The sequence below is a fragment of the Siniperca chuatsi genome, linkage group LG1 (assembly GCF_020085105.1).
Source record: "Siniperca chuatsi isolate FFG_IHB_CAS linkage group LG1, ASM2008510v1, whole genome shotgun sequence".
Lineage (NCBI taxonomy): Eukaryota > Metazoa > Chordata > Actinopteri > Centrarchiformes > Sinipercidae > Siniperca > Siniperca chuatsi.
In genome coordinates, this window is record NC_058042.1 from 32,027,970 (window position 1) to 32,039,571 (window position 11,602).

General features: G+C 40.9%; 1 long non-coding RNA gene across 1 annotated transcript; it reads right to left on the minus strand.

Annotated features, from left to right (window-relative positions):
* Window positions 1–5,605: 5,605 nt before the first annotated feature.
* Window positions 5,606–7,955, minus strand: LOC122876552. Its single transcript, XR_006378087.1, has 2 exons — window positions 7,454–7,955; window positions 5,606–6,808 (listed from the first exon to the last, which is right to left on the minus strand). It is a non-coding gene; the product is annotated as an uncharacterized LOC122876552 (long non-coding RNA).
* Window positions 7,956–11,602: the final 3,647 nt, after the last annotated feature.

The window sequence follows — 11,602 nt, forward strand, 5'->3', positions numbered from 1 at the left end:
CTTGAGAGACACCTGGCCAGTCGCTGGATGACGTGGGCATGATTTTCGGTTTGAAAGTTACAGAAATTGAGTGCGCTTGCGCCAATGTGCATGCTGCCTGTTGCCGTTGCTCCGGCTCGTCATCTTACTTTTTCCAACTTTTAGCGTTCCTTTTTCTTCAAACGTGAGTAAACTTTTGTGTAGGTGTAATTTAACTACACTCTCTACGAAAATGAGAGTAGAAAGTGTTTTGGTATTTTTTTTCGCCTGCTACTCGGTCAGGGTAGAACAGCTGCAGAACAGCTGCTTGGTCGCATTGTTTACACCAGGGAACAGCTGATCACGCTGAAGCCGAGCAGCATGGCGCCCAGGACAACCAATGTCCCCACTGAGATCTGGAGGAGGACACACCGAGGATGCAGAGGTGGAACGAAGCGGCGAAGGAAGAGAGAGGGGTCCAGAGTAGAGTAGTCAAGCAGAGTATCTGTAGCCCGGACATTGAACTGTTAGCTGTTGGATTCCAGCCATATTATCTGCCACGTGAATTCTCACATGCCATTGTTGTGGCTGTTTACATCACCCCCTCTGCTAATCCGGCATCGGCGTGCAACGCCATTCACACCGCCATAGCACAACTCCAGACTCAACACCCGAGTGCAGTCATATTAATCTCAGGTGACTTCAACCACGTCAGTGTTTCAACAACACTGACTAATTTCACCCAGTATGTGAGTTGTCCTACTAGAGAGGAGAGGTCCAGTGTCCTCTCCTCTCTAGTAAGAGAGAGGAGAAGCGATTACCAATGGTAATAGGGAGGAGGTGAGGGCAATCCAGGACGACCTGAAGGTGAAGATCAGGGAGGCCAAGGAGAAGTACAGGAGGAAGCTGGAGTGGAAATTTCAGCAGAACAACATGAGAGAGGTCTGGAGCGGCATGAAGAGCATCACTGGCTTCAGACAAACTGGCAGCAGAGGAGATAAAGGCAGCTTGGACAGGCCAACAAACTTAATCTGTTCTTTAACAGATTCAACACACGGCTCCTGCTCACTGCCCCTCTAACTCAGCTGCTGTCTACTGTCACACTCTCTGACTCCTCTGAGTCCACTGCCCCCCCCCATCTTCCTGGGAGAGTCCTACTCCTCCCTCAACTTGCTCTCAGGCTAACGGCCCTCTCCAGACTGATGACTCTCCCCCTCCCCCGCATGTAACCTCTGCTGTGTGCCTGACTGCTGACCAGGTGAGAGGACAGCTGATGAAACTCCACTCAAACAAGGCTGCAGGCCCTGATGGCCTTTGCCCTAGGGTGCAAAAAGGTTGTGCCCCCCAGCTATGTGGAATCTTACAACATGTCTTCTACCTGAGCCTCAGTCTTCTAAGGGTCCCTGTTCTGTGGAAGACATCTTGCTTCGTTTCTGTGCCGAAGATGCCGCGTCCCTGTGGCTCCAAGGACTACAGACTGGTGGCACTAACCTCCCACATAATGAAGACCCTGGAGAGACTGGTGCTGGAACAGCATGGTCAGACCCCTTTTGGACTCCCTTCAGTTTGCCTACCAGCCCGGCTGGGAGTTGAGGATGCCATCAAATTCCTGCTGAACCGCATCCACACCCACCTGGACAAGCCCCCCTCGTGTCCTGGATTGTTGACTACCTGACTGACAGACCACAGCATGTGCGTCTGCACCACTGTGTGTCGAACAGCGTGGTCAGCAACACTGGGACCCCTCAGGGGACTGTCCTCTCTCCCTCTTCACCATATACTCCACAGACTTCAGCTACCACGCAGAGTCTCAAACTTTGTCTCATGGTGTGAGCAGAATCATCTGCAGCTCAATGTGACAAAGTCTAAGGAGGTGGTTGTAGATCTACGAAGAGCCAAGGCACCAGTGACCCGGTTTCCATCCAAGGGGTCAGTGTGGACATTGTAGAGGATTAAAAGTACCTGGGAGTACACATGAACAATAAACTGGACTAGGCTAAGAACACTCAATCGCTTTGCAGGAAGGGCCAGAGCCACCTCTATTTCCTGAGGAGGCTGAGGTCCTTCAGCATCTGCCGGACAATGCTGAGGATGTCTTATGAGATGGTGGCCAGTGCTATCCTATATGCTGTTGCATGCTGGGGCAGCAGGCTGAAGGTAGCAACAGACTCAACAAACTGATCCGTAAGGCCAGTGACATTGTGGGGGTGGAGCTGGACTCTCTATCAGTGGTGTCAGAGAGGAGGATGCTGGCCAAACTACATGCTATCTTAGACAGTGTCTCCCACCCACTCCATGACGTGCTAGTCAAACTAAGGAGCACCTTCAGCAAAACACTCATACCCCCAAAATGCACCACAGAGTGTCACAGGAAGTCATTGCTGCCTGTGGCCATCAAACTCTTTAACTCCTCCCTCTAAGTGTCAGTCTATATGACCCTAAGTCACTAAACTGGACATTGGATCATTAACATCACTGCAATACTTGGAATAATTGTGCAATATTCACTGTTTAATACTCTTGTGCAATAGACTCTGTTTTCAGTTTAATATTCCCTGTTTATTGATATTTATTAATACTTCTATGACTGCTATGCAATATCCCCCGTCTAATAATCTGATTAATCTGCTACACTTAATTTGACAGTACTCATTATTGCACTATTATTTATTACTTATATTATTACATTGTATTATACCGTACATACTTATCAACCTCTGAATCCACTTTGGTACTTACACTTATTTTAGCTTTTATACTTATATCCACTTTGTACTTAATTTATCTTACCTGTATTATAGTGTATTATATTTTGATTTGCTTAGTACTTCTATTCCTTCTATTCTCAAGTGTGCATCGACGTGATAGTGAGCAGCTATAACGAAAGAGTTTCCCCTTGGGGGATCAATAAAGTATTTCTTATTCTCATTCTGACATTCATGTTGTTGCATTTGATCATTCACAAGAAAAGTGCCAGAAGTAATTGTGTGAAGCATGAAAGAAGACAACTTGAGAGAGATGTTCAAACCTTGCATACTTTTTTACCTTCACACACCTGGCCATTTGCTGGATGAGGTGGGCATAATTTTCAGTTTGAAAGTTACAGAAATTGTGGGGTGCAGCTGAGGGGGTTTCAGACACTGTTTGACCATTCAATAAGCCCTTTGCTTAAGACACCTTTACATTCCGCCTCGCTACACTACTTCTTGTTTTGGCACTGAACATTGGCACTGGATGTTAAACATGATGTGTGGAATTGTCCATTATAAACTTATTTCCTATTGGGCTGGTTTATGAAGACACAGAGAAACAATGTCCTTCTAACAATAGGGGTGTCAGATCAGAAAACGCTAACATGAGTCATTTTTGCTTAGTACTTCTATTCCTGTGTGCACTGACATGATAGTGAGCTGCTGTAGCAAAAGAGTTTCCCCTCGGGGATCAATAAAGTATTTCTGATTCTGATTCTGACCATTTGGGCTCAACAGGCTATATACCTCAACAACACACATTTGGTGCATTTGGTTTTTAAATGCTACCAAGGTGGACACGTAAAATTTAGTTTTCAACATAGGGTGCCTCAAAATAATCACCCCTTTCTGCCAATGTTGCAAAGTCTGTGATTTCCAGGAAGATTTGACTTGTAGATGCAAAAGGATGGGCGGATGGACACCCTTCAGAGTATACAATGTCTTGTTTCCTCACCATCTTTGCTCTCCCGGCGGCTTTGATTCAGGCAATTACCAAGCGACTGGAGACTCCTGCTGACATTTGTCTATCAACAGAGCTGTGACTCACTTCTCTAATTAGCGTCTGTGGAGATGGAAGGAGGAGAGAGTGCAGGTGGGGGCGAGGTAGAATGGGGGAGACAGACACCCAGACTGAGTGAGAGAAAGATGATCAAGCCGTGAGCTTGAGTAGCTCACTTAGACAATTAGGGAGGGGAACTATCACTGAGTATGATCCTTTTCACCTACTAGAAGCTAAAAAAGCCTATCATACAATACCACCACACATACACAGTAGATGTTTAGCGTTATATTTGCCATGCAGACATATGTGGGTATTTATTCTAATTTGTATGTGGCCCAATAAGTGCAGGATTGCAATGTTGTGCTTCCCCAGTGTGAAGATGGATTTCTGGTTCTTCTTCTCTTCCTCTGAGGGCCTGGAACAAAGCAGCATCTGCACCCATGAGATAGCCTAGGATAAAATATGTATTAGTTTCCTCCAAAGCCCCCCTCGCCTCTCTCTCATACCACTTTGGATGACAAAAAGCAAAGAATGAGAGAGAGAGGAAATGGGAGTTATGTGGGAGATAGTGTAGATTTGAATCTACTGAATCTACTTACTGGGGGAATAGCCAGCGACAACAACTGCACACTCACACATAAACACCACAACAAACAACAATATTGTGAAATGCTGCTGTGATTCCCCACTTTTTATTTCTATGCACCGTCTCGCCACCCCCGTATATGTAAGTAAAACCATTTAGTCGACTCAAAATTCTTCCGTATTCTCTTCTCTGTCCTGATTTTCTATTCCCTGCTTTTCCCTTTTTCTCTTCCCTCCACTCTCTGTTTTTCTAATTTTTTCTTTTTCCTCCTCTTCTCCTCCAGCTGACAGGCTCTGGGTTTTCAGGAGAAGAATGCAGGCATTAATTAAGACAGTGCCAGCTGTAATTTTCTTGGGAAGTAAATTTCTGCAAAACTAAAGGTTACGGGGACCTTTTCACTGTCAGAATTTACTACAGCCTGTGAATGTTAATGCAGCTAATGAAGACATGCTCTCAGAGTCTGAACTACCACTAGGAGGAGAGGGTGAGAGATGGAGAGAGGGGAGGGATGGAGGGAGATGGAGGGAAATTAGGAAAGTGAATTTAAGGGAAAGTGTTGAGGCATTGGAAAAAAGTGGAAGTTCTGATGTGTAACAGATTCATTTTGGTCTTTTGGGGGAAGTTAATATGCATTGCAATTGTTGTGTCTATTGTTTGTGTTTAAGTTTTTCATTTTGTTTGTCTTTCCATGAAAATGTCTTTCAGCTGTTGGGTGCAAGAATGAATCCATGACCTTGACCTAGAACAGTATAGTTGTTTGGCGGGCATAGCGGGTGTTGCAGTTGCCTCTGCCTTGTTTCAAATCTGGCGTACATGATGAATGAAGGGCTCTAAATGGCTGTGATCTAGATAACAAATCCGGCAGCAGCAGCACCCAGGTGAACAGGCTTAAACAGGCACGATACTGGAATACAGGAAGATGAGCACAGAGGTTGGGGTAGAATGCTACAAGGAACTTTATGTATTTATCTAGTTGATTTTTTATGAAAACAGGGGGCCACTTATTTTTGTTGTAATCAGTTTGTGCTGATTCCTGAATATTTAGTTCCAGTATTTAGTAATGTGCAGTCTGTTGTCTTTTATAGTTTGGATGTCTGTTGGTGATGTTCTTTTCGTTGATGAATTGAGCAATGGTGGCCATTACATCACTGGCTATAACTGCAAATTTCATCAAACTGGAAATTGTACAATGCATTAATCAGTCAGCCAGAGGATTTCTCCCAGAAAACAACTACAAGAACCCTGCTGTTTGGAATAACAAATATAGAAACATTTATGAACTGGCTATAGACAACATCAGTGACATGCTTTTGCAATCATCAACAGATAATCAAACCAACATTTATTAATATAAACTTTTATATGAGGTCACAAGCTACACAAATTCCAAAAAAACATAATTTTTCACTAACCTCTAATGGTAGTAGAATTAGGAGTTTGCAATGGTATGGTTTACATTTGCGGCAGCAAATACCTTTTGGTAGAAACGTAATGCCACCTTATTGACCATTTCTATCAACATATTGAGGAAATGGATGCATCTGCCAGGTTGCAAATTGTTAATATAGAACATATCTGCTGTATGTTTACTTACAATGTATTTTATTTGTTTTCCCTTCAAAACCCAATCTTGCAATACAACATCCACTTGTAGCAACTAAAGCAACTAATGCTTTCCATGGTTATGCTTAGGCCCCTAAAGCACTTGGTAAAAGTTAGGGAAAAATCATGGTCATGGTTTAATATTCAAAAAGTCAAAAGAGAATTGAAGTATGAGACTGGTAATATTTAAATTTATTAACATTTAACCAAAAGCAAAATATTTCCCTAACCGTTGGAATTTACAATGGTTAAAAGGGGCACCAAATTGTTTAGGTCCAATCAATTAATTATGGCTATCAGAATCAAATATAATCATAAATAATAACTTTAATTAATAAAGTCCTCGGGGCACCACCCTTATTAAACAAGGGAAAATGATAACTAATTAAGTTATTCAGTCTCATAAACTGCACTAAACTATCAATTTGGAATTTTGATTAATAATTAAATAACTAACTATAACCAAAATTACCATTAACAGCTAGTAGGTTGAAGGATTTGGAGTTCAACATAGAAGAGGTTGGTGAATTATTAACTGTTGTGCAATGTTAAAGAAACCAGCATAATTATACACAAGCATTTATATAATAGATCATTTAAGATGTGATGTAACGTGAAAGCATATAACACAATTGTTGTGGTGTGTCGAGCAGGAAAACAGGAGTAGGACCCAATTCCAGACATCAGAGGCAGAGCAGGTGCAGTTTGATAATTTTACTAACAAAAGGCTTACACTGAAGATGGCAGGCAACAGTAGCTCACAGCAGGTAAGCAGTTTCAAAACAGAAACACTAGTCCAGTGGTGGGCAGGCAAAATCCAAAATCCACAGGCAGGCAAGGTACAAGAGAACAAAGAATCCAGGGGACCACCAAACCAGGATGCTTGACAAAGTTACAACGTACCACGATCTGACACAGAACAAAGGAAGGACACAGACTAAATAAACTTAGGTTAGGGAGACAACAAGACACAGGTGAAAACAATCAAAAGACACTTGAAGGAAGGAGGCTATTTTAAAATAAAACAGGAAATAACAGAACACAAACCCAAAACCATGACAACACTATGAAATCTAACTCTAAATGCATTAAACTACAGAACAAAGGGTGTGTGTGTGTGTAAGTGGGTGGGTGATCCAAAATGCTTAAAATGGTCGACGCTGCATGGCGTTAAACAAAAGAAATCTAATTAAAAATGGCGGCTAAGCAGCAGCCACATGGCTACACAAAGAAAGGAAATTCAAAATGGCGGCTAAGCCATGTTTGAAAAGAGCTCTGTTAAAGGTCAAATTGGAGTGGATGTGTGTGTGTAGGATAATTGTGCCCAGTCAAAAGAGAGTTAGTTAGCATGCAAAGACTCTGTCTGTGTGAAGCATAACATTAACTATCAACTTAGCATGTGGCTACCAAATCCCAACAGGGGGAAGCAAAATCACAACAATAAAACTCAATGAACGAAATCAATACATATAAATTCACAAAAGTAACACAGTCCTGTGCTTATCCACGTACACTGTTACGATATGTGAAGCTATGTAATGCCAGTTACGTTACCAGTCCATGGAGGGAAAGAATGTTGCTTTGAAGTAGGCCTACTCCTTGCGGTCTGTCTGCCAAGCTGGAATTGTGTTCCAGGAAAAGTCCTTGCTGTGCAGTATTCCGATTGTGCAGATCAGAGGAAGCCGGTCACTCATCTGTTGTTCTCCTTACAGTTAGCTTGGCGCTAACTTCCTTAGTTGCTTGTTAATGTTAGCTGCCAGACTTTGTGTAGTAGCCGTCCATGCTAACTAAACTTGTTGCAGGGATCTAGCAGGCCCTCACAGTGCTACTGTAAGGACAGAGAGTTTGGTGTCTGCTTTACACAGGGCAGCAGTGCTGTAGACGAAGCCAGAAGGAAATAGTTCTATGGCTTTCCTTTGTTTACAGAAAAAAAGAGCATGTGGTCTCATAATAAAAAGTTCAGTTAAAGTCCCACAAATGAATGATTTTATCTGTGGACTGCCAGTGGTCTCAACACCATAACCAAAGTGATTTTGTCGTCAAGATTCATTTTGTTGTCATAATAAATCTTTATCCCACATAGGCATTGTAGTCTTCTGAACTCATAAGAATATATTGGTACTACACAAGACTGTAATACATTTATTTATATATATATATTTTAATTAATTGTACTGCACATTCAACTAAAACAATGTTCACTTAACTGTAGAACAGCGTAATAGTTTTTTTTCATCAGAATACTGTGCATCTCTATGTTTATTTACAATGCTGTGTATATATATATATATATATATATATATATATATATATATATATGTCACTGTTTTTCATCAAACCCATTCGGTATTTGAACCACTGTTGACAGTGTGGATGTCACACACAGTCTGGTATTTCACTGTTTACTAGACCAGTATGGATAGCTTTTAATCCATTCACTACAATACAGTTTTAAATTCAGGTCAAATAATTTTCTGATTTTGTACAATGAATGTATTAAAAGTTGAAGCTCTACTAGCTGATCCCCAGCATTAAACACCCACAACCTCCCCATCTCTAAAAAAATCTTACACTAACCACATGCACTACCATTTCCAGGGGAAACATGGTACACATATGTTTGACACCACACTACGGTTTGTGTCCCATCCTCTACCAAGAGATGGGACACAACACGATTCCTTTAATCATGACAACGATCTTTCCCTAATCCAGACTTTTAATTGCCTAAACCTAACTTGACATCAGAAATAGGTCTGATTGATCAGATCAGAATGCACTTACAAACTGTTTTTTTTTTTCAGTAAGGCGTGAGCACGTGTTGGCCCTCTTTCAGCCATGGCAGGAGAAAAATTTAGATTCAAAAGGAGTTGTTTCAAAAGGCCTTGAGGCCACTCACAAACAACACACCTCTCCCTGATGAACAAAGAAATGAGCAAAAATAATGCAGTGAGAGAAAAGGAGATAGAGAGCAAGTGAGAGAGAGGTAGATCAATAACAAGGACAGAAACTGGCGAGGAGCCGGCGGACCTGAAGAAGTCCTGGAGAAAAGTAATATTTAACCCGAGGCTAGAGAATAATTTCACTTTCCCTCAGATCAGTTTAAAAAATCTCTTGCTGTCAGAGCTTGGCAGATTTATACAAATTAATGGCCTTTAGTTGAAAATCTCCCAGCGCTTGGGTTATTAATTGTTAAAGTGCATACATTAAACAAAATGAGCAAAAAGTCATTTTCATAAATTATCTCATACTAAAAAAAAACTTTGTAGGTAAAAGGGATTGTTGGCCTGGCCTTTATACGGGTGTGATACTGAAAAAAGGAACAATCATAAATATGTACATGCAATGCAGAGAGGACAGAGGAAAGAAGGAAAGAAGAGAATGAAGTGCAAGAAAAAAGACAAGACAGGGAAAGAAAGGGAGCAAAGAGGGAAGGTTAAGAGAAAAGGAGAGGACAAACAAGATGAAAGGACAGGAACTAAGGAATAAAGTGGAGAGGAGAAGTGATGAACGTATGGCTTAAAACTGATCTCATTATCCTTTCCTCTGCTTCATTGTTTGTGCTTCTGTGTCTTCTTTATTTATGTATATAATGTGTGTGATAGAGAGAGTTAAAGCAACAGAACCAGATGAGTCTGTCTCTGTCTTTACCTGCATGTGTGAGAAGCAGGTTAGTTGTGTTGCCAGGTCTTAACAGGTCTGGGAACTCTATCCTGTCTGCTGTCCTAGCAGAGGTTTTAATTATGGACCGCATGGTCAACTATAAAACAATACAGTAAAAGTTATCTGGTTAGCTTAACATATCATAATGACCGGAAACAGCTGATTAATACTTTAATGCCAAAGATTCTGTAAAGGTCGAATTCAATAATTATGCCTTGTGGAACTACTGAAGTAGCTTCATACAGTGACTGTACTGACATATTAGATTTTCAGAATTGTTCAATTCCTAACTTGCAGAAGGCATGTTTGTCTTCTTGTGCATAGTATTTGAGTGTTTCTCCTCAGAAATACATACTCACAGTCGTGCCCCCCCCCCACACACACACACACACTGGGCTGAGTGATGGGTACTTGAGGTGGGTACTGGCGGGGACAGAGAGAGAGGCAGGCAGAGAGTAGGATGAGATGTTATTTCCTAAATTTGGCCCCTAGGACAAAGGAGAGGCCTGTTTGATATTCATCTATCCGCCAGTGGCAGACTGGCGGGGGAGCCTGTGAAAATCTATTCACTATGATAATGAACAAATTGTCATACATTGGGCTCTGTCTCCCCTTGACAGTGATAGTTATCAAAGAGAGAGATCGAGGCAAAGGCCGAGTGTGTGAGTGTATATATGTGTGTGTGTGAATGTGTTTTTGCGTGTGTGTGTGTGTGCCTCCTAGATTGTCTCCGTTCCAGAGCAGTGGCTGTCATTAGAAAGACAAGCCTCCTGGCAGGAAGCTCCTGTCATGTCACAGCCTCACACTTAAATGCTGTCATACCTGATTGATACATACAACACTACTATTTGTGTTTGTGTGTGTGTCTAAATAGGAATGGTTTTTAGCACTACATTTAATTGTCGAACAATTTTCCACTACCTGCGGTATATTATCATATTTTTCTCTATCATTCATTTCAGGATCGATTTATAGGATGTTGTTTTCATAAAGGAAGACTGCAGTAGAACATTTCCCTTTAAGTCATGAATTTAGATTTATTCTGCCCTACAAAGGCAAATGATAAATGGTAGTGATTGGGTCTTTTAAAAGGTCAAAGGTCATGGCTAAGGTTTATATTAACCGAAATATACAAGGATCTAATCTTGTATTCTCCCTTTTTTTATCACAATACTGCACATGTAAGCCATTTTGAGGGAAATAAGCACCCTACAAACATACTGCATTATGATAGTAATTATGTCCTAGCATGAGGTCATATAGTGTATAATATAATATAATATATAAGACGGTAAAATGTTTGTGTAAACTTTCTGATGCAACCATGAGTGTTACCTGGCAGCTTAGATGTACTACACTGCTCTGATGTGATGTTAAGAATAAATGCTCATTGTACTATATTGTTACTCATTTTATGTTCCCATCAAAAGTGTGTCAGCTATTATGTAATTTGCATGCAATTAGCATAGAGATGCCCAAAGGGCCTGAGGTCACCCGAAGTGAAAAGCAGAACATGTTGGTTGATCAGATCACAGCTCACATTCAGTGTAGAGACAAATGTATTCACTGGAGGGATTCTTTAATTGGACAGGGCACATTGTACTTGGTTTTACCTGAGGAAGTTTTATATAATTTACATATATGCTTTATATGGTCTTGTACAGTTGAACCTGGATTTTATTGACTGGTTACACAAAAAAACTAGAAAGTAAGGTGAATCCTTCATGTATAAATCATATCAATTATTTGATATGAATAAATAGAAGCAGTCCTGAGACAGATGTTGGACAGTGGATAGCTAAACTGTACGGATAAAGTGGACTTTTTTTTTTACATTATCACAGAAAAATATGTGAGTGTGCTGTATTTTGGATTTATATTTTCTAAGATTCATCACTTTCTGTTTGATTGTTGACCCATTTTGTGGCATTTACAAAAGTAGCCAAAATCACTACAGTGAAATTTAATCAATTTGAAAATTAAAGCTCAAACATTCATTCTATTGGTCCACACATAATATTAGTCTTCACTCAGTGAAGC